The 22,740-nt window shown below is 36.5% G+C and overlaps 1 protein-coding gene across 4 annotated transcripts in view; it reads left to right on the forward strand.

Annotated features, from left to right (window-relative positions):
- Window positions 1–22,740, forward strand: part of SRBD1 (S1 RNA binding domain 1) — a 128,105-nt gene that overhangs the window by 84,486 nt on the left and 20,879 nt on the right. The window lies entirely within an intron of this gene.

Here is a 22,740-nt window from a genome sequence, read left to right on the forward strand (position 1 = left end):
TGCCCAGTTATAACAAATCAAAGGGATACAGAAAGAAGAAAAGTTATGTTCTTAATTATTTTAGCTAGTAATCTGTATATATTTACTGGCATCTCCGAGAAAACATGCCAGCTCAGTGAGGTGAGATGCTGCCACTTTAAGGAAATGAAGGAAAATATGTGCGTGTGTATTTACAAAGAGTGCAAGAGCACAGTGGTGTCACCCCATCTGCACATGTCACTCACAGAGCTGCCCATGGACTGCATCACTTTTCACTGCTGTCACCAAAAATGCACTGTAGACAACATTTGAAAACTTGTCAGAGGTGTGCCTTTGTAAGCAACCTGAACTGCACGTAAATTTTAGATATTACTGCTAATAATCCCCCTTTTGCATTGCAGCTGTTAATTGTTAGGGAGTTTGTATCTGCATATGTGGGGTTTCATAGAGCTGCTGAGGTTTTAGCAAAAGTAGGGAAGCATCAGAAATGTTGGTATACTCAGGTGGGATAATCAAGAAGGTGTTGATAGGAAACAGCTGCTGGACAGGTTTTTCCCTCCCTCTCAGTTTGTTTCTGATTGCTTAATTACCAGCTGTCTTGGCAGAAGTTTGTTGGGAAGTTTTTTGTTGCCATATGACAACAGCCTTGGTGCAAAGTCTCATGTGATTTGTGCTCTAATCGGATTAAAATTGCATGTGTTATTGTTCACAAAAAATAGGTATAAAGGTTGTTGACTTCCAGACTACTGCAAAAAAGGTAGACAGGAACCCCTGAGCAGAACTGCCCAGGTACGGGGTAGCCTGTTTAATATTTCAGTTTTATTTTTTCCCCGTTCCGTAAACGTACTTGGGCAGAGCTAGTTCAAACACGGGCAAGCTGAGTTATGATCCAGTCAGGCAGATTTAAACTCTTTTGAGAGACTGTTCTGATGTGGGAGCCAAGTGGCAAGAGGAGCAAAACAGGAGTTGTGAGAGGCTGAGATCCTGCAAACAGGCTGGATGAGACTTCTTGGTGCATTGGTTTGGAAACACTTGGTTGACTAAAAGGTGGAACAGAAAAGAGGATGATAAAAGTCTGTCTTTGCAAAAGTATTTTGATTGAACAGCTTCAGAAATGTGTGAGATGCTGTTGGGTTTCCTGTTTACATTTCAGGTGTTTAATAACCTGAAGGGAAAATACATAATTTTAGCATTGAAAAAAAAAATTCAGTTCCTTTCATTGAGGTTTCAATTAAATTTTCATAACCTAAGTTCTTTATATTTTTTTAAACATTCATAAAAATACTACAGTAAAAAAAAAAACAACAGCCAGACCACTGATGATTACTCTTGGCTTTACCTATATCCATGATGTGATATTTGTATTCACAGAACTTGCATTTCAGGCTCAAACATTCATTTTTTATGTGAAGTAATTTAATCTTTAAGATGCTATGTTATGAATTCTAGTCAGATCTTAATGTAAATATTATAATGATAAAATTGATTAAACTATGACCATAGTAAAAGCATCTTTTTAGTGTGCAAAGTCAGGTAAAAGTGACAGTGGGGATGTGAATCACTTGCTTTGAATGTGTGTGTGGGGTCAATTTAAACATCATGAATGTAAATATTCATTATTTACATTAGTTAGTGGAATTCCGTAGTCACTGCTTGCTGTGCAGCGGTCATCTGTTGCATCTGTTGTTTTGGTTTCATGAATTAACAGTATATTCATTTGACTCATAAGGAAAAATACTAGTATTATCGTACTTTTGAGTGATTCCATGTGAGTTCATAGCACAGCAGCTGTTGACTTGATACCCAAAAATCTGGAATCAGCAATAAATTTGTATTCCCCTTCAGTAGGAGACCATAAGTGGCAATTTAAATTCTTACGATATTTTAAACACATAAATGGTTTCTTAGTAGGTATGGTTCTAGTGGTAGATCTTATCTAAAAATAAGAACTTGGTATGTTTTACACTGAAATACATAAAAAAATTGTTTTTACTTTGAACAAATATCAAATTATGGAATGCTCCAAGAACTCATTCATAGGTTCACTTGAGCTATGATTTTATTTTTCTCATTAGCTGTTTACTATAAAGTGTAAGTAACTGATAAAAATCAGACATTTTATGGTAAAGTTGTGATGCACTGTTAGTGCACATATTTGTTTAAATATTGGATCTGTATTCAAATTTTTCCTGTATTCCTTAAAGTGAGATGAACTTTAATTAACATAGGATGAATTTAAGTTAGTGGTGGTGTTCCTCATAGTACTTTTGTGGCAGTTATGTCATTTAATAGATATCACTGAAAACTGTAGTCTCTCTTCACTAAAAGACAATATAACATGCAAGATTTCTCTGATGTTTTGTAATTTGTTGCTTTTTAGATTTTTATCTTGCTAATAACACTTTTCCTAACAAACAGTTTTGAAAAAATCATTTTAGAAACTAAAATCATGTCTCACTAGACAGTGATTAATATCTGTGACCTTTATTTTTGTATCAGGAACATAAATATACACTTTTTTCTGTGTCAGTCATTGTCTAAGATTTCATCTTTGTTCTGCTTTCCATTACATACCATGAATTATATGAAATTAATTTAATCGCTACTCCAAACAGAAATTAAATGTGCCCTAATCCAGAGTTACGTTGTTTGCTTTTACAACTGTAAGTCATAAGTAATTAATTTTCCTTGGAAAATTAATTCACTTACCATTCCCAGTAGCATCATATGTTGACACAGGGTTATAGATAGTTTAATATTTTTGTTCAGCATGTTGGCCTCAACTTTGGAAGACCTTAAAGCAAAACAAATTCAAATTTACTCAACTGTATATAATTTAGGGTTATTTAAAGTGAATGTTGTCTTTATTGCTGTCAACCAGCTGACGATGATAGTTCTAAAATTATATTCAGTCTTCCAGAAAACTAAAGTCTATGGACAGATGTGACTTATTTCTTTAAAAAAAAAAAAAATAAAAAATTGTTTCACATCTTCGCATCAGACATTTGGACAACATGGCCACTGGAACACCATCAGTAGTTGAAAAGTCCTTGGAGAACAGAACGATATATTACAAAGCCTTGGGCTAGAGGCAAGTTTTTTTCAATACACCTTATGTTGCTTGAGACGCCGGTAGGTGATTCATTATTCCTTTTGCACTCAGAAATTTCTAAGTTGACTTAATCTGGAGCATTGTTTTGTTTCCTGCACTGTTGTGTGCAGAAGGGCAGCGCGGACCCTGGTGTGGGTGGCCCTGCTGGCCGCAGCTGACTGTCCTTCGGAGATGGCATGAGCAGTGTGGGCCTTCAGCCTTCCAGAGGCAGAGAGGCAGCTTTTAAGTCTAATCTTTCATTCAAGTTAAGCCTGGAGGACCCTTTTTTTTTTTTTTTTTTTTTTTCTTTCCCCTCTGCGCAGCTCCATAAAACATGGTGTTTATTACTTTGGTTTATTTTTATTTATTTAAGTCTCCCAGCTGAAACGCCAGTGATGGCAGTGTTGCAGTTCAAACAAGCAAGGCTTATTTTATAAATGTCCCTTTGTGGGTTGGTGGCTGCATTTTTGCCTGAATGCAGGGGGTCGGTATCAGTGACGTTTAATTTAGAATTTTGGGGATGGAAAATAGAAATTGACATTTAATTCCAGTGTAAAGTTACTGCTAGATCAGGCATAAAAATATTATTGCATTAGCAATCACAGGAAGAAAATAAACTGAGTGCATTGTCAATATACAGTCACATGGCAGACTTGTGTAAAATAGAGCAGATGTAAGAAAATACTTTTTCAGATGCTTTTTTCACCACAACACATTTTTATCAAGTAGAGAGGGTGCAGAAGAGTATTCTACTAACAGAATTAGGTCCCACTAATAGTGCCAGCAAAGGTAAAATTCACCTGTACATAGCAAAATTGTGTATAAATATTATCACACATCTCTTATACAATCTCTTACAGATACCTGTATGTATATGCAACATCCATGAATGTGTTGAGAGATCTCCATTAAATTCTGTATCTGTTACTTTCAAATTCAAATATTTTGAGTTTCCTGATTCTGTGTAAGATGCTTAATGCCACTGTGTGTATCTGTTAATGTTAACAGGTCTCACTGGGTGTTGCTAGCTGTTTCATTATTATGGCTCAATTACTTTCAAAAGACTTCACCATGATATTTAAAAATACAAAATCTTCTGCAAAGAAAATCAGTCTGGTGATCTGAGTTTGGCCACGTACTTCCTGGCAGCCACGTACGTTACTGAAGGTGCAGCCTACCTACCACCTGTCTTCCTTACCTGGGCTGTCAGACTTAGCAAAGTGCAACTGGTACTGAGCCTGCAGAAGTTGTTAATTTCCTCATTTTCATCTACTCTGTGATACAACATACCTTCCGTCTCGGGAAAATGAGGAGGAGGCACCAGGTCTATCCCTGTGTTATTCTTTCTTAGGGGAGCTTGTGCCGATTATGCATACAAGCAGCAGGCTCCGGACACCCTGCCCTAGTGTATCAGCATTCTCATTACAGTTAACCTTCTGTGGTACTGTTATCTATGTAATGTATGTAAATGTATAAAAATTTTGGGAGCCAACCAAAAGCTGTTGCTGTTCATACAGATTTCTTGGCAGTGGGAGTTTGTGTTTCTTTTGGGAATATTCCCATTTATTTTATAGTGACACTGTCTAAATTTGCAAGAAAAGTGAAGTTAAAATAATTACTGTTGAAAAAAAAAATCTACAAAAATTCTTTCTTCAGGCAAAATTTATATTTTTGTGCTCCACTGTAGTTTTGGATTAGATAATTCAGAGTTGGCACTAATTCTGAAAAAAAACATTGAGCTATGAAGTACAATAGCAAAAAGCCCAAGAAGCACAAGTGAATGTGTACAGTGTCTCCTAATGTAAGTGCCTGGCTCTTTGGAGGCCACCAAAAAGTCTACAGTGATTGACGTGCATTCTGGCAAAGCTTTTTTTCTTTTTTTTTTTCTTTTTTTCCTTTCTTTTTTTTCCTTTCTTTTTTTTTCTTTTTTTTTTTTTTTTTTTATCCCCTGCAACAGTGTTGAAGTCAGTCAAAGTGTATAGACAAAGCTGAGTGAATACCAGTTTCCCCAGTACAGGGGCTATTTTTTCAGGAAGTCTAACTCAAACCAGATGTTATGCTTAGACCTAGAGTTTGTTGCTGCCAAGCATCTCATCAGAGGTCAGAGTTCTGGGCTCAGGGCCCTGCTAGAATTCTTTCACAAATTGCTATTCGGTGAGGTTTTAATCCTAATGGAAAGAATAATGTGCTTGTAAAATCTGCAGTTATTACAAACACAGTATACATATTGTGGACTTCAAATGACTGCATATTTCATTCCCATAAACAGGGAATGCAGATGAATGCAGTGTGTAATAGTTTTAGACATTCAAACTTAAACCAACTATATAGTTTATACTACTGTTAACCATTTGCATTCTTAACACTCCTGTAAAATGAATAGTAATTTTGACTAACAATTGGCAGCTCGAAACAAAACAAAATGAAAAAATCTCCAGCACATTTGGACTTGTAAGCTGTTTCCTGAAGTAAATAGGAAACCTTATGCTTTTGAGAATGTTCAGAAAACACTTTGCTAAGGCACTAGGTTTGGCACGGTTTGTTTCTTTCCTTCTTTTCTGTCTTCTGTCTCAGTTTTTAAATAGTTTGGTAGCAACATTTTATGGTCAAGTTAATCTTACTTCAACTGTTGCTTTGTACAGCTAATTATTCATCCCCAAAACCTCAGAGTAGGCTGTATATATCCCAGCTTACTTAAAAACAAATGTTGGTGATACAAAGTTATAAGAACAAGGACTAGTGATGAAAAATCTCACTATATTTTTGTCTTCTTGTTGGAATCATTAGTGATCGATTTGTGCTGTGATTCTGCTGAAGAGAAGTTTAGGTGTAAAAAAAACTCAGGTAACTTTGGTAGTGTGCTGCAGCCTGCAGGTAGAGAAATGCAGCTTGATAAAATATTAAGATTTTGGATATCAGAAATGTATGCTATAGAAAACAGCGCTATGGTGTGAAACTGGATGATGTAACTGATATCTCACTACAGTGAGGCTGTAGTGATGAGTTGTTTGAGTTTTATGTTGGGTATCATCTTAGTTTTCAACGAACGCTGCTGAAGAATCATATCTGTATTTTGATAACTTCAAACTTTTAAGTCTTGAATATGTTCAGTTATATTAAATATAACTCTGCTATTTTATCTCATTCTAATTTATGAATTTTATGTAAGTCATAAACGTATTTTCACTTTGGTGAAAAGTGTAACAAGAAAAAGATGGTGTCGTTCAAAAGAGTTAATGGTATCCCATTCGCACGATCATCTTAGCAATAGTCATGCTGGAAAGGAGATAAATATAAGGCAGTATGTCTACATTAATACTGTAAACTTAGAGACATGCCGAGGTGTTCATCTACTATGCAATCTATTCTTTTTTTATTACTTGTTTATAATGAGAAAACTGCATAGTGAATGTTGATGCTACAGTACAGTTGTTACCTTTTGGGGCAGCAATTTTTTCGGTACTGGTATAACTCTTCAGTAAGCATCTGTATTGGCTAGATTTGTTTCACAGCCCTGAATATAGAGATCTGTGAAATAAATCACTGCTACATCAGTCCAGTTATTGAATAGAAGTTGATGAAGCTGGTATTTGAATAGCAAACTCATTTTCAGAGATAGTACACATTTTTCAAAGAATAGAAAAAATAGCTTTGTTCCTGCTGTATCCTTTAGAAAGGAAAACATGGCCAAAGCGATATTGGTAAGCTTTTCCATTATAGTCTACACTTGCAGAAATAATATTTTTCCCTTGGTTTATTGAGTAAATGTGATGTATGTTTGGATGTACAGAACTGAATGAGAAAACTTGAGTTCTTTCAGTGAGCAGTTTATAAATTTTAACTTTGTTTTGTTAGAATCTGTTTTTTTATTAACTGAGACTATTTCTTCTGTTTAATAAACACCTAAACCCCCATAAAGACATAGTACTTTTATTGCAAGTCAGATAATCTTGGTGCAAGCTGCTGCTTGAAGGTGAGAAAGCGAATATTAAACATGGATTGAAATTAATACGTACAACCTAATCATTCAGATGCAATAAGAAAAAGTGGAGACAAACTGCAATCTTATAAGAGAAGCTTTTTCATATTAATGAGTTTCCATTTGCCAATAATTCTGTCATTTGTAACTTGAATCATTCATCACCCCTGCAAATGGTTCTTTCAAGACGTTATTTGCAATTTTGTCTTGTGTTTTTGTCCTTGATGTTGTGAAAATGACCGTCTACTGTTACAGGAATGAAAAGAGATCTCATTCAAACATCTTTTGTGTTTCCACTTCCAGTGAAAAATGTTTTTCAAACCTGCAGCTGGTTATTTCTGCAGGAGTTCCCACTTATATTCAGGTTTGATTGACATTTTGAAATGGCAGCTTTTCATGAAAAGCTGTTAACTTGTAGAATTTGGTTATGGTACTAAGACAGACTGACTTTGTTCTACTGTTGGGGCCTGTCCAACCTAAACACAACCCTGCATCTGAATTTAATAGTGCTACTCAGCACAGGGAGCGCAAGCTTTTTTCTTTTTTTTAATTTTTCTTTTCTGTTTTTTTAACACTGGTGCTTCTGGTGTGTTTTTAAACCTGACCTAGTGGGTACTCATCCTGATATCTTCTCTGCCAGTAATTGGGTTAATTCACATTCTCCTCTTTTCTCCCTCCCCTAGGCTAGCAGGTTGTGCTAGGTTGCACTTCCATGATTTGAGTGATGGAATATATTTTCATTTTACATGATGAAAATAAGTGGAAAATGTTTTTTAATAACTGTACAAGTACTACAGTGTCTGTCTTCAGATAAAAGTGATTATCTGCCTTTATTACTATTTATTTTTGATGTTATGGACGTTAAGGGCAAGTTTATGATTTTAACAAATTTTCTAAGCAATGATTACCAAGTTAATTTCTAGTAAAAAAAGCAAGCAGTGCATAACACCATTATTCAGCCCTTGTCTTTACCAAATTGGTCTTTAGTGTTACACCGGAATGTTGAAAGTGGGAAAGAGACATTATACAAAATCAGTTACCCACTGTATTTCTTGCCAAGCTTCTAAATAAGGATACAAAAGTACCCATATACATTAGTTGAGAAGGAACGGGAGTATTTTTAGCTTTGAAACAGATTACTGTTTACATAAGGAACTGAAAAAAGTAGAGATCCAAGCATCCTGGCATCCATCACTGATGTCTACTGTTGTTTTACTTGAGTGTGAGAAGTAAAACACAAGAAATATCTGGGGTTTTCCACAAGTTAACTGTACAGTCCCATAAGAGTAAATTCATGTGATTTGTATGAGGGAGCATTTGAATGTTGTTTTATAAGGAAATGGATAATACTGTTGTTGTCAAGTCTTTGTACATTGAGGTGATGATAGATTAAAAAAACTTATTTTCTGCATAACATAGGGTATCTGATCTACTGTTCTCTTAGCTAGCTAATTGCTTTTATAAAACCTTCTCTGTAGTTTGCACCTACCCATGGTGATACACAAATTGATTTAATCATCCAACCCCATGCCACTGTAGTTTGTTTAGGGTGCTGAGATGTTAATGTAAAATATGTCCTGCTTATTCTGCCTCTGAAATGTCTTCTAAGTCACTTGCGATATGGCACTGGTACAGCCTCTTTTGGTTAGTGTTAAAAACCATGTGTGTTCTTGCTGTGAAAGAAAATATGATTTCCTTGATCCTTTTCTTTAAAATTATCTAGACTAAGTGAAAGTGAATGTTTTGTCAGATGCTTGTTCTGTAGTTTCTAAATTTTAACGTGAATTTTTGAGTACCAACCAGAAGATAAATTTTATGCTGATGAACCAGTTTACACTTCTGTCCTGTAATTTTGAATGAATGCTTACAAGCTTCACGTGAGCTTTCAAAGTAAAAATGAAAATATCCCAATTGCCACCCAGATGCTACTGTTAAAAACTAATACACGCCACCACTATTCCTCCAAGCGGTCAGGATACACAGGTACAAGCTTTTTGGTATAGCCTTAAGGTCACTGTGAAATACTAGACCAATTGAATTAAATGGCAAACTGCCCGCTGACTTTAAATGGAGCCAGGATTTTGCCCTTTCGCTCTATCAAGCCCTAAGGGCAAGCAGATTTCATTCTTCAACAGACCAAACACAGCAGTGTTTCAAAGGAAAGTTGAGCTGTTGTGAAGTTTGACCCAAACTGTGCAAAATGCAGAGGGCAGTACAGGGACCTTAAACTGCACTTGGAAGTCTGAGGGCTACAGGTAAATGGCTACTGTCCTCCGATGCAGTGGAACATGGTTACCGTTTTGAAATGCTGTCTTCCATGTCATTTTCTATAGGAAAGCATTCTTTTCATGTGTTACTGATTGCAAATGAACATTCCTCGTTTAAAAGTAGGTAGCAGAATACAGAGAAGCAGGAGAGACTTGCCATTGTGCTGCAGCTTCACACTGTCCCCATTCCAAGTAAAACAGGTTGGATTTTTTTTCTAATTGTCCCAGAAATAGGACTAAACATTAAAATTGGTAACTTTTTCTTTTATTGCATATTTAATGGTAACTTTATTCTTTCTTTAGCATTCTGTGGCAAATTTTCAATAATGTATATGGTCATGTCATATGGTATAGTCTTTTTGTTTTAAGGATCTGTTAAGACAATGTTTACCAATAAACTGGGGACTGAAACGCTATAATGATTTGCCATCACAGAAATCTTGGATTGCAAGATAAAACTTTAAAGAAAAATATTCATTTCAACCAAGTAAGCGTACCTTTAGGGTCTTCAAACTCACTGGTTTTACAAGAGCAAGTGTTACGCTTATTTGCAATGGTGTAAGTATTGTATATTATTATTACAGAGCAAAATGAAAATTCTTTGGTGAGCCTGGACTTTCTCTGCTCATTTATGTGGGCAGAATAATTAAGCAGCCTTGTAACACTTCCCTCCTGCCTGCCCCTCCCCCCCAATTCACTTTTAAGTTTTAAGTTATGATACCATATTTCAATGTGACTTTTCAACTTGTATAGAAATGCCGCTGTGAACAAAAATTCTCCTACCTGTTTGCTCCCTTAAGATTAGCAAAAATTTAGACATCACAAAACTTAAGAGTAAGTGGGCTGATAATCTGGATGTTCTTTGTAAATACTAAAACCTTCCCCATCTCTTTGGTGGTTTTTCCCCCACCCTTCATTCCTGCTGTGTACTCATCCTTCATTTTATTTTAATTTGGCTGATGGATGTAACTATATATTAATGAACTGGAAGAGGGGAGTTAAGGAAATGTTTCCCTTATGTCCTCCTAAATTTCTGTCTTTTCAGTGGAAGAGGTTTATATCAGTGATAGGTCCCATTTATTCCTAAATTATAACAAAACACTGCTTATAATCTTAATTAAGGCTGTTCTAAAATAGCATTCCCGAATGTGCTCTCAATCTTGCCTTCTCAGAAGGCGCAAGTTGGCAGGGTTGCCTGCTGTCCTTCTGTCTCTGCAGCTGCTTCTCTCTACGGTGGTGTAGTAAATCCACGTTGCTGAATGTTATGTATGTATGTTATGATGAATTAATGCTAGAGATATCTTGGGTAAATTTGTTTTTGCCATAGCTTTTCCTTACTTATATGAGGGCCATTGTTAGAAGTACTTCACTCTGAGTAGCACTGTAAAGAACCCAGCTATTTTGCTGAAAACACTTGTAAGTGTAGGTAAGAAGGGTTATGGTACAGATTTTGTCCTGAAGAGTGTGCAAAATAGTATGTCCATGCTCTGTTTTCATAGCATTCCCTCCTTCTGTGTACACGTCATTAGACTGTCTTTCTGTTTTATCACATCCTGAGATCTGAACATGTTCCTGTTACTAGGTACCATATAATTTCCCAGTTCTATTTAGTAAGCTGCTATGCTTCTTCCATAATCTTTTCTGAAATGCCAGTGTCTGGACTAAATGGAGTATCTTAAATGTTTTGTGGGGGTTTGTTTTTCAGAGCTTTGGGAACAAGTGTGCTAAGGCTTCTGTGTCTTTGAGTGTCTGCATCCTAAATTTTAGAGATGTTTCACAATGGCTTTTTTTCTGTGGGTAGGGTTTGTGCCTTTTTTCCTTCCAGTCACAAAATGCGAGGTACATAACTAAGACAAACAGAAAATAGATTAATATATACATGATTTAAAGATGTGAATGCTTTATGAAACCTTTGAATCTGATGGAAATGAGAGTGAATTCTGGGCAAATGCAATCATCTTCTGAAAATGCTGGTGTGTATTTACATTCCTGATACCTGAAGAGACAGCAAGCTGGAACTGGACTGTATTAGAATGCTCTTGTATGTGACAAAGGAATTTTGATGCTAAAATTTCAAGCTGTTGTGTAATGTAATTATTGCATTGCAATCTGTTCGCAGAATTTGTGCTGCTTCTGCATTAGTAGCTATTGGAAATGTTCTAGTGCTGCAGCTCTCCAAGGAAACTCGTTCAGTGGCTAAGACTTGCAGACAGAATTTCAGATTGAGAAATGCATATTTTAGTCTGATGTGGTGCAGTGTGTGCAGATGGGAAGAGAGGGAGGAAGAAATTAAGCTCTGGTGAAAAATCTGAATCATGAGGTATCAATGTCTTTTTCTGAGGCACTAGAATCAAATGATGGAGAAGACTGAAAGTACTTAAAAGTTACTGAAACAATTTGAGCCATTCATCCTATTTGGTTGTGCATGTAAAGTGGTCTAGTTGATGTTGCTTGCAGTTAAGTAGCAGCAGGAGAACTTGGGATCAGCTTTTGCAGACATTTTTCCCACTGCTACGATTTGATGACATCTGTGCTATTAAATAGTTTTATTTTCCAACTTCTTGTCCAGACTTTAAATCTGTTAGTCTGAGGGGGTAGCCTACTTGCATTTAAATCTTGATTGCTACTTGAAAATAATTTATGAAAGAGGGCAGCTTAATGTGTGGGTTTTTCTCAAGCTGTGGTAATCAAGACAATTGCTTAATGAGAAGTGGTTATTAGCTTCTAAAGCGAAGGACATTTAGAGATATGTTTTAATTGTTTGCCATTGAGGCATGGGACAACTCAAAACAAAGATATAAAAACATTTGTAAGCTGACCCTAGACCTTGCAATCAGAGAACATAGTGATCAGTGCACAAACATCATAAAATAATGGAGAAGCAAAATGTGTGCTGTTTGCTTCTGAGTAGTGATGCTAAGGTTGCAGGCAGGAAATGAATTGTGGTCCTTTCTTTTTCACTTACTACTGCTTTGGCTTAAGACAAATTACTAAGTTCTTGTGGTTTTGATTTGTCATTTGTAAAACTGGGACTGTTTTCAGGTACCTATATCTCAGTAGCATGAAGTTTAAAGGTTCTGCAATGTTTGTGCATGTATGGTTGTGGCAGGGGAGGTCATGCTATTCTCACTTCACAATGTCCTAGCAAAACCAGCACTGTTACTGTACCTACCAGAAGTTCTGTCACCTATAGGTCAACATATACAGAGTAAGTACACCAAAACCAAAGGGTCACCACTGTATATCTCTGTACTACCAGCTATATGTTTTCTGCCACTGAAAGTTTGGAAGAAGTTAAGAGTACTTTAATGTTTTATTAAGAGACTCCATAGTTTTGGAGGATGTACTTCTGGAATGTGTGGGTTTTCTAGACTGATCTCTTACTGTTGTGCCATGATGCTAATTTTGGAACTGCAGCTAGTCCTGATCTGTTGAAAGTGTTATATCTTTGTGTAAGTCAGAAAGCAAGAGTAAGCTTATCATGTGGGCAGTTTAGGGTTTTTGTTTTAAATAAGCTAAGCTAACAATTTTAAGAAGAAATTGTTCTGGCTTTGTGATGGGAGAGCATTCCATGCAGCACAGAATCACCAATGCTATTACTTTTTAAGGCTGCATTTTCCTCTTCACATTCTTGACTGCCTGTGTTTTGTAAAGAGTAAAAAAGAGAGTGGTTTTCTGAAACTTTTCCTCTAATGGAGCTTCATATTGTCTTCCTTGAACTTTTCTTAGTTTTTACAATCATCATATGACAAGCTAATTATGATTTGAAGTCTACTGAACTATCTACCATAGTTAATGAAAAGTTCCCATCTCCTACTAGATTCTCTTTTTAGGTGAGATGAGCATATGCTCGATATTGAAGTGGCTAAACAGTAAATTTTGATAGGTCTTTACTCCAGCTGAATAAACTTAGAAGTCTGTATTTGCAGGCTTGCCTTTGGATGTAGGAATTATATCTGAAGCTCAGGTGGTATACACCAAATCGCTGTGTGGCTGAGACCTGCATCCTCAGTTATATCTCACTGAGATGAGGTTGCAGGCTGGGAATGGCATTAGCTGTCCATGTGTCCTTCTTCTATAGAACATCTGTCCTTCTTGGGACAGAGCTAGTGATGATGACTTGCCAGGCGTAGCTGTCTTCCTCATCTCACTGTTATTTGGACTACCTCTGCTCCTTGCATCAGCCTAGCCAGCCATGTGCTGTAGACCTCTACAACACTTGTGCCTGAGCTTTCTTACCAAGCTTTGTGTGTTCCAGGCAGTGAAGCTTGGCCATAGTTGATCTAAGGTGTCTCAGTTGTCTGATTTCTGATCAGAGCAACTTCTGCCTTGTGTGAGGAAATGTTGAATGCTTGATGCCTTAATCTAAGTGATTTATAACAACTATTGTCTTTTGGTGTTCTTAAAATACAAATTTATATAAAAAGGAACATCCAATAATTTTTTAAATTTATTTAATAATTCTGGGGGTTGTAGTATAAGTAATAATTTTCCAAAGCAGGCACAAATTGAATAGGCTTATCTAATCATTTGATTGATCCACCTAGTACCTCAAACATAAATAAAACTTCTATTGAAATTCTGTCCATAATTACCATAGTGGGACATCAGCCAGGGATTTCAGTGGAGCAGGCCTTGATAATTCCGTATTGCTCTTCACGTTGGAAAGTAAGGGTATGCTTCTGCAAACAGCGGCGGGCAGACATAAGTGCTGCAAAATCAGAGGTGGTTTTAATTCTCTTTTTGCTTGATGGTATGTCAGCTTGCAGCTGTAAATGTTTGTACAAATACAGAACTCTATTGCCCCTCCCTTAGCAACTTTAGCAAAACCAAACCTGAGGCAGTACTGTTGCTTTTTGGACTAAATGCTTTTATAATCAGAATTCATAAAGATACTTTAGGAGTTTCTAAACTATTGGATGCTGAATTTCCAAATACTTTTTCTAATGTTATTTTTTTTATGATTTCCCAAGCTTGCCTAAAAGTTGTTTTGGTTAAGCTTTTGATCCTTTATAAAAAAAACAGATTTTGCAAGGGAAATAGAGGTCAATCTTTAAAATGAATGATGCCATAATCTGTAATCAGATTACACATTTGCAATTAATATATTCATATATGCAATCGTTAAAAGCTCTGACTTTGTAAGTAGCTTGTAAACTTTGTGGGTTGATGATAGTGATGCAGTGATTATTTACAAGTCTTCCACTAGGGAATACCTAAGAAAGCTTTGTTCCAAGCATTTATTATTGTTTTGTTGCACTACAAAATTTTATATTATTTTATAAGTTTACAAATAATTTAAACATTGTATTTTTTTCCTAATGTTTTGAAGAGGCCTTTTGAAGGAATTTCCAGACCTTGACTAAAAGTAAGGGTTATGTTATGAGGCCACAAATCACAGTGTCGTGTCAGGGATACTGGGGAAATAAGTGCTCTTTGATTTGTGCTTTTTCCCCTCCTACCTGCTGAGATCTTATTTATTTTAAAAAATATGTATATTGCAAGAGTACTCAATTGCTATTTCCATGTACAAGGTAGTGCATGCATTATACTTGTTTATGCCATTCTACTAGTTCATTTCTCACTTTTTATATCATGCTAATCACTTTAGTAGTAAGTCATATGCTGTCAATAGTGATGGTGGTTCTGAAATGTTCCTTGAGAATGAAAGAAATGTTGATGTTCTCTTTTACTTGTAAAAATTGTCATTGAAGAACTTAATTTTTTTTAGTGCTGACAAGTTAGTGCAGCTGATTTGTTATTCGGTCCTGTCAATTTTTCAAACTCCAATGTGCAAATATTTTGCTTGTGCTATATATGTAATAAAGGAAGTACTAAATATACATTATAATCCAAATTTTGTTAAGCTTAGTGCAGAACAGATTTTTAGAAGGCACAAACTTACTGCATCATAGAGATTTTTTTGTCAATTATTTATGCTTCTGCTTTAAACATAACTTGCTGTTATATGTAATGAGTGGTGCTGAAAATGGTTTCAATTATCAAAATGTGAATGACACAAAGGATGCTTCTGTGCTCTGCCTCTTGAATCCCTAAACGCTGATACTGAACATTCTGTTTTTTAATGTTCCCTGGTTTTCTGTTAGCTTGCAGTCTTCCATGGGTCATTCAATAAACACTACCCTGGATAAATTTTTTGAGTTGTCATATGTCAATCAAACTGAAATGCATGCTTTTTAATAAGCAGAGAAAATAAGCTTCCTTTATTTGATTTTGGCTGTGTCTTCTGCAGGGCACTGTCTTGCGTTCTGTTCCATTCCTAGCTTATTTTTGCCTTTAGTTGTGCAGTGGAAGAGCTTGGGGATCAAGTGGGAAGGAGTGCCCCCTGAAAGCAAAGGAGGAGCCAGAAGAGAGGGAGAAAATGAAACAGCAGGATTTGAAAGTGTTCTTTAAGCATATTCAGTTTGAAGTTATCTATTTAAAAAAAAAGGGGGGGGGGAGAGCGGTGAGGGGAATGTGTGAATGGAGGGGTTGAGGTAAGTCAAATTACCTAAAAGTTTTTCCCAGCAAACGTTTCAAGAGGTGGTGTCACATTAATATTTTTTCCCTTCTTAATTGTATCATGTCTAATTTTGTTGGTGTGGGATTAAAAAACTGCTGAATGTCCTTGTTTGGCATACGTGTTTTTTTCTAATGAGGGAATGGGTGTGTCATTGTATTAAATATTTTCTCAGTGCAGAGCTAGCATGAGTCACCTGGTACAGCAGTCGCTAAGTGTGTTTGGATACTAATTGAGAAAGCTAGGGAGCATGAGAAGTTGCTTATATTAAACATCTAGGATACAATCAAATACATAGCAACTGATACATTTTTCCTTTCTAGAAAATACCCTTAAATGAATTTGCATTTTTGTTGTAGTTTTTAATAATATTGCAAGTACCACATTCTTTATTAGGGTGAGAGGAGCTCCAACATGTCTTTAGTGGAGCTGGAAGACATGCATGTATTTATATAGATTTTTACCAAGCTACTCACATCTCTGGGGGGCTCCCTTTGCTCCAGGTGAGGCCAGTGGGAACTCTACACCCAGGAGCTGCTGTTCTTCACCCATCAGCTGCAGGGTGATAGATGGTCACTGACTTCAGACTAAACAGAATTCCCACAGATAACCAGGCTCACCTGGGCTTTGTGACTTCTGCCTTGTCCCTCTAAAGATGTACTATTCTTTCTCCCTCTGTTAGTGTAATCTGTTGTTGTTGTTATTTTCCCCCTCTTATCCTTTAGCACTTTTCAGGAAAATCCCCAACTGAAGTTGTTGCCTTTCAGCCATGTGATTTAGGAAACTCCACTCCTGATAAGGTCCCCTCTTTATCTTTCTGTAGTATTGCAGGGTATCCCCTATATTTGTGGAGCTTTAACAGCCCCAGAATGCAGGTTGGGTTTGAAATTGAAATGTAAGGCTTTCTATAGAAGTTTGGACAATCACTTTTGCTAGTTATTGGCAAAAGAAAATGTCCCACTGAAATCTCGAGGAATTAAGTGGTTGTTTATAATTGCAGTTCACATTGTTCCCCCTTAGCCACATAACGATATGTGTCGGAGATTGCTGCTACCTGCTCTGGAAAGGGAAGGGTGATTTTTGATATATGTCACTTGCTGCTAGCTTGCTCACGCCAAGAAGTTAGCTTTAGAAATCAGACATATTAGTAATGGGATTGAATTTGTTTAACAAGTTTAGCAGTACTATTCCTTCTGTTACGACACAAGAACAAGTAAATATAACATGAATTCCAGCAACTTGCAAGTAGCTTGAAGCTTTTACATGATAAAGTATGCATTTTTGTTTTGGTTTGGTTTTTTTTTTTATGTCAGAGCTGACAGACTTTGTTTTTGTTTTATCATTTTCTTGGAAAATATAAATCCATTTGCCTCTCTTGGGCTATTTCAGTAATAGTAGTATGCTGTTAAAATAAACAGAATTTGGAATTTTGAAAACAAGAAATGAGTCAGAGCTAAGTACATAGGATAACAATATATTCTATAACAATATAACATTTGGAGAAACCACAAACAATCTTCAAAAGAAGTTCTTGAAGTTAGGTCCTTTTATCAAACATCAGAGGCATAAGCTTGTTTTCTTAGAATCTAACTGAAAGGGATTTTCCAGAGGACACTAGAGATTGACCCCCCCCACCTGAACTTTCCAACTTTTCCACCTGAAAAGTAAGGTGCATTTTTTTTTTCTAATTCTACACATGAAAAGGTACTTCTCGTTACACTGTTTGTGTTATATCAATCCTGCCATACTTAAGGGCTCGTCCTGAGTGCATTTCTCTTTTGTGGTTTCATAAGCATTTGAAATGCAGCTCATTGTATGTAGGCCACAGCAATAGTAGAGGAAGGTTTTTTCCTTTTTCAAATTTTAAAAGACATTTCCATGGATTGAATCTGTGTGAAATAATACAGTTTTAAACTTTGCTTGGGATGTGTTGTCTCACCTAATTTCTCACTCAGTAAATGTCATTCAGTTTGCACAGTTATACCACTGTTTAAAGAAAAGTAGTTGTTCAGGAGGCATGTTCTCTAGTCTCACATGCTAATATTAAAATTCATGGATACAGAAGCTAATGGCAGGTACCAACAAAATAATGGTTTATGAGGTGTTAGAAGTGTCTCAGGACTTACTTAAAGACAGAAAAAAATAAATTGCTTTTACTTCATTGAAGGTTGAATTTTGGATTCAAAGAACAAGTGAGGTATAACTTGATCAAAAATCAAAATAGATTGTCTGATGTGCAGCTCAGATCTTATTTAGGATGAATATTGGTCTTGTTATAATACCGTAATGCTGAGCCTGGGTCAAGAACCTGCACGTTGCTGCCCAGAATTGAGAACTTCTCCCCTCCCCACTGTGTTGTGACCAGCATCATTAGGTCATGTCTGCACCATGTTCATAGGCTCTGCAGGGTACAAATAATTCTTGTTCAACTGCATTGAAAGGTGCCTTGCTTGGCTCTTGGGCTTGGTGAAGCAATAACAATGCACAGGCAAGTTGGGTCGATGTCCACTATTTGTAAATGTAAAATAGTATTTAAAAATTGCTGTGTGTTGCAGTAGAATTTTAAGCTGTCTGAATTTCTCTTTCAGAGGCATGCAATAATACCGTATTTTCTGAAATTAAGATTTTATAGGGGACCAGGAAAAGGTTACCAAATGCGTTATAGTTATGTGTATTGTTTTAGTACGTGTGGGGTTTTTTTCAAGCTGTCGAAGGTAAAGAGCTTAGAGTTGTAATTTACTTCCGTGTAAAAGCTTCCAATTAGGGTCTAGCACTAGTATAGTGTGTTTGATCAGGCAAAGTCAGTGTACTGGTCCACCATCTATGCTCATACAGACTAAGTACAGCCTCCAGGCTTCATGTGAACAGTGGTTCTCTGACTTGATAAATTAGTCATGCTGATGACAAATTTATTTTTACAGTGTCTGTACTTGTATACTGCTAGAAATAATAAGAGAGGCTATTTAGAATACTGCTTTCCTTTTGTCTACATCAGCAGGTTTTTGAAACTGGAAAATGGAGTTCAGTTACAGTTGTAGTCGCACCCTTTCAAGGAACAAATACATTCTTAGTAATGTTAATTATTTTCTGTGAGTGTTTGTAGCTCTTGAAACTGGGTGACACAGCAGTCCTTGCTCTCTGCTTCATACCATATTAAAAAAAATATATCTGAAGTATTGGGATATAATAATAGGACAAAACTATAATGTGCATAATAGACAAGTGTTCTTAAACACTATAGTGTTAAACATTCTATGCTGAGTTTAATGCAAGTATATGAACTTAAGTTATTTTGGCTTTTTAGTATGGGTTTGCAGAATGGTGGTTTTGAAATATGCAATATAATCTTTTTTTGGTGATTTTAACAAAATTGCCACAGACTAATTTGAATGGTAGTCATGATCAGAAATCAAAATATAGCAGCCTCTGATTTTTCTCCAGGTTCATGAACGTAAGTTGCATTTGGGATACTCTTTATAAAAATATTAGAAAAATGTAATCGTTGAATTTCATTTACTGATCAACTACAATGATTTACGAGAGCAGTTTCAATAAAGTAACTTAACTTTATGTGTCTTGTTGCCTGGCTCGCTTGAGAATTCCTTAGAAAACAAATACTAAAAACACAGTTACAGTGCCTGTCATTTCTACGGGCAGGTTAATTTCTCTAGTCCACCCCACGAAAAACTCAAACCAAACAGATGTCCAAGTACTTCCTAATGCTATCTGTGAAGCAAGGTGGCTTTGTTTTCTGTAGAGTGATGATAAAAGAAACTTTGCAGATTTGCACTGGACATCCTGCAGTTTGTCCCTTATCTCTGCTGGCCTCAGTTTCCATAAGCTGGGGGTATCGATCCTTTTTATTGCTCAGAGATCATCATACACAATGAAGTCTTCTGCTCCAAATATACTGTTCCAGCAGAGGATATTTTAATGGTAGTCATTTCTGAGTATCCTTGTAATAAAACCTTGGTAATTTATTTGGGTGGTAAATTCAAGATCGATCATGTTTGAAAATTGCACCAAAGGACATGCTCCTATCTGTTAAGCATAGCTGTTGGGGCAATTCTGCTTGATTTCGAGTAAGCTCCTGATTTGAATGGTTCAGCTGGCTGACGGAGCTAGTTTCTCCTGGTTTTGTAAGGGGAGTGGTGGAGGCATTTGTGGTATTTGTTCCACTAATAAAGACTGTTAATAAATAAGTTACTCTGATTAAACAGAGAAGACAATACTGAACAGTTTTAGCAGGTACACACTCATGCATAGGGGTGTATATTCAGAGTTAATGTTAATATGAAAATGTTTTATTTCGCAGGATTTGCAGGGGATCAGCTGAAGCAGCAATCTGCCACGTTGGCGTGTGGAGGGATTGTTAGGGGCTGGGGCTGTGCAGCATAGAATTCTGCATAAGCACGCTTTGAAAGTAGCCTTGCATATTGGACTTGAGCACTATTTGTGCAGGGTTTATTCTGATGTGCTTAATGCAACAGTTAAGAGGGATTCCTGTCTTTACAGACCTGTTGTAGCGAGTGAGTAGCATGGAGTATGGGTGCTTCTAGTGTGAATAATCTGATACCACCCCAGTGCATATAAATAGTACATAGAAGTATATAATACCATCTAACCTCTGATATTTGAGAAGATGAGTGAAATTGCTGGAAGACTGGAAAAGGCACTTCACTTTAAACCTATCTGAAGTGTAACCTGTTAGCAGTAGGAAGTCTAGACAATGATATTGGGATAATAAGGTTTTTAATAAACTACTTTTAGAAACTAAATTCGTAATCCTTCTCTGTGCTTTGTATCAATGTAAAGAGGGATGTGGAAATTCCTTTGTTACTGCAAAAGGAAGATGTAATGGTCAGTAGCTACATCTTGGGAGGCAGATCTGCAGTCTGGAAAGTTTTCCTTAAGTTTGCCGCTGAACGTCATTCACTAACTGAGTGTGTCTTACTTCTGTGAGGTATTGGTAGGTTGGGGATTGTTTTAGCCATGCTGTCTTATGCTTACCCTGTTCTGTCACATCTGTCCATTCACATTTTCTTTATCTATGTGTTCACGTTCATGCTGTGATGTCCATTCCAAGTGGTATGACTGTTAGGTATTGCAGTAATAAAGAACAACTTGGGCCATGTCTTCTTTTGCTTTTTTTTTAAATGATGACAGTCAAGCAGGAATGCAGTTAAAAAACGCAAATAATCTTTGAGAGACCTGAGAACTTATTGTTGTCTTGGCAAAAAAATACACAGTTGAGTATTACAGTTTTTCCAAATTGTGTGTATTCTGTCACATGAATTTTACACAAACTTAAATCTTCAAATAAATGCCAATTTTGTATTTGAAACTGAGGATCTGAGAGCACTGGTCTGTCTTCCACTAGCAGAAGTATTTCAGGATGCTTAGCTTGTGATTGTGATATATCGTTCCCTTGTTTTGGGCAGAGTACAACTGGCTGAATTGCTATCTAGGTTCACTTTCAGCAGACTGGAAGTAAAGCTTCTGCTGAATCAAGTGGCTGCCAACGAACTGCTTAGAAAGATTAGGCCTGATCTATGGATTACCTTCTTTGCTACACCCTATGCTATAAGACACTGTGGAGACAATTGCTAATGTCTCTATTTGAAATCACGTAACTGCATGTTATTCCTTCTGAAGAATGATCATCATCTTAAGGAATGAGACTGAAACCTAAGGAAACAGCAGTCTACCCGTACTCTCTGCCACAGACTTTATATTCCAAGTAGTTGGTTTAGAGAAAGTTTTTTAGAGGTGGCCAAAACTTGCGACAGTTGATGGAACTTGTTAATATAACTTCTGAAACTATATAATAAACAGCTTCCCAGTACCTTGGAGTCAGTAGCTTTTCCTAAAAGCAGAAGAAAATTTTGAATACTCTGCATATTTCTTTTCTTCTTTTGCCTGCCTTCATCATAATGAGAACAATTGTTAAATTAGTATCTTTATCTTACTAAATTTTTAATTTGTGGCTCGTTATAGAAAATCTAGCCCAGTATTTGGCAGCTGTACTTGGCGAAGAAGAGAAAATAAATGTGAGTGATGTTTCTGAACAGTTTTATTCTGGTTCTTGTACTGTTACATAAATGCATCCTTGCATGAGCGTGCTTGTGGGCTGGAAGCCTCTACCTCTAGTACATTACCTGGCTGATGACAGGAGGAGGAGGGAATATATAGAACATCCTCACTAAGAGAAACTGTATCTTAAGTTAGTCAGAAAAATCAAAACCATAAGACTTCTTTTTAAGGTGTGGTTTAAGGTGTGGTTTTGGTGGTTTGGGGGGGGGGGGGTGTGATTTACATCTCCTTATTCAGAAAAGAAGCCATTGTGTTGCAGTAGCAACATGTTAGTAAGTAGAAACCGTCATTTCATCTGTTAAGTGTAAAGTAAGCTTTGTGGTTGTGAGGCCAAGGCTGTGTGCAAATGCCCATACTTATGCATGTACATGGCTTTTTGCATACAAACTTTTTATAAGAGGAATAATACTGGTGAAATTTGTGCTTTCTGTTTGTAACTTCATTATGTATCGCATCATGAAAATACATCACATTACCATTACCCGAAATGAGAGGGCTATGAAAATACACTGCCATAATTTTTAAGATTGTTTCAGTTATTAAGCACTGCTTGATGAACTACCAATATTAGTAAGCTGGGATTGATGCTGTTGGCATGTTTACTTTAACTGTTAAATCTTTAAAAGATCTGAATAGCTTAGAAGGTAAAACAAAGTAGTTGATGAAGTGTTTGGGTGTCTTGGCTTGGATCCAGCTTGATGTCCTAAATGAATGCATCACAAAACCACAACAGATCAACCCAGATTTACATGAGTGACGTATAAGAGCCCTGAAGCGAAGCCAACATAGTGATTGAATTAGCTCCTGCATT

Source organism: Falco punctatus (genome assembly GCF_963210335.1).
Source record: "Falco punctatus genome assembly, chromosome: 12".
Classification (NCBI taxonomy): domain Eukaryota; kingdom Metazoa; phylum Chordata; class Aves; order Falconiformes; family Falconidae; genus Falco; species Falco punctatus.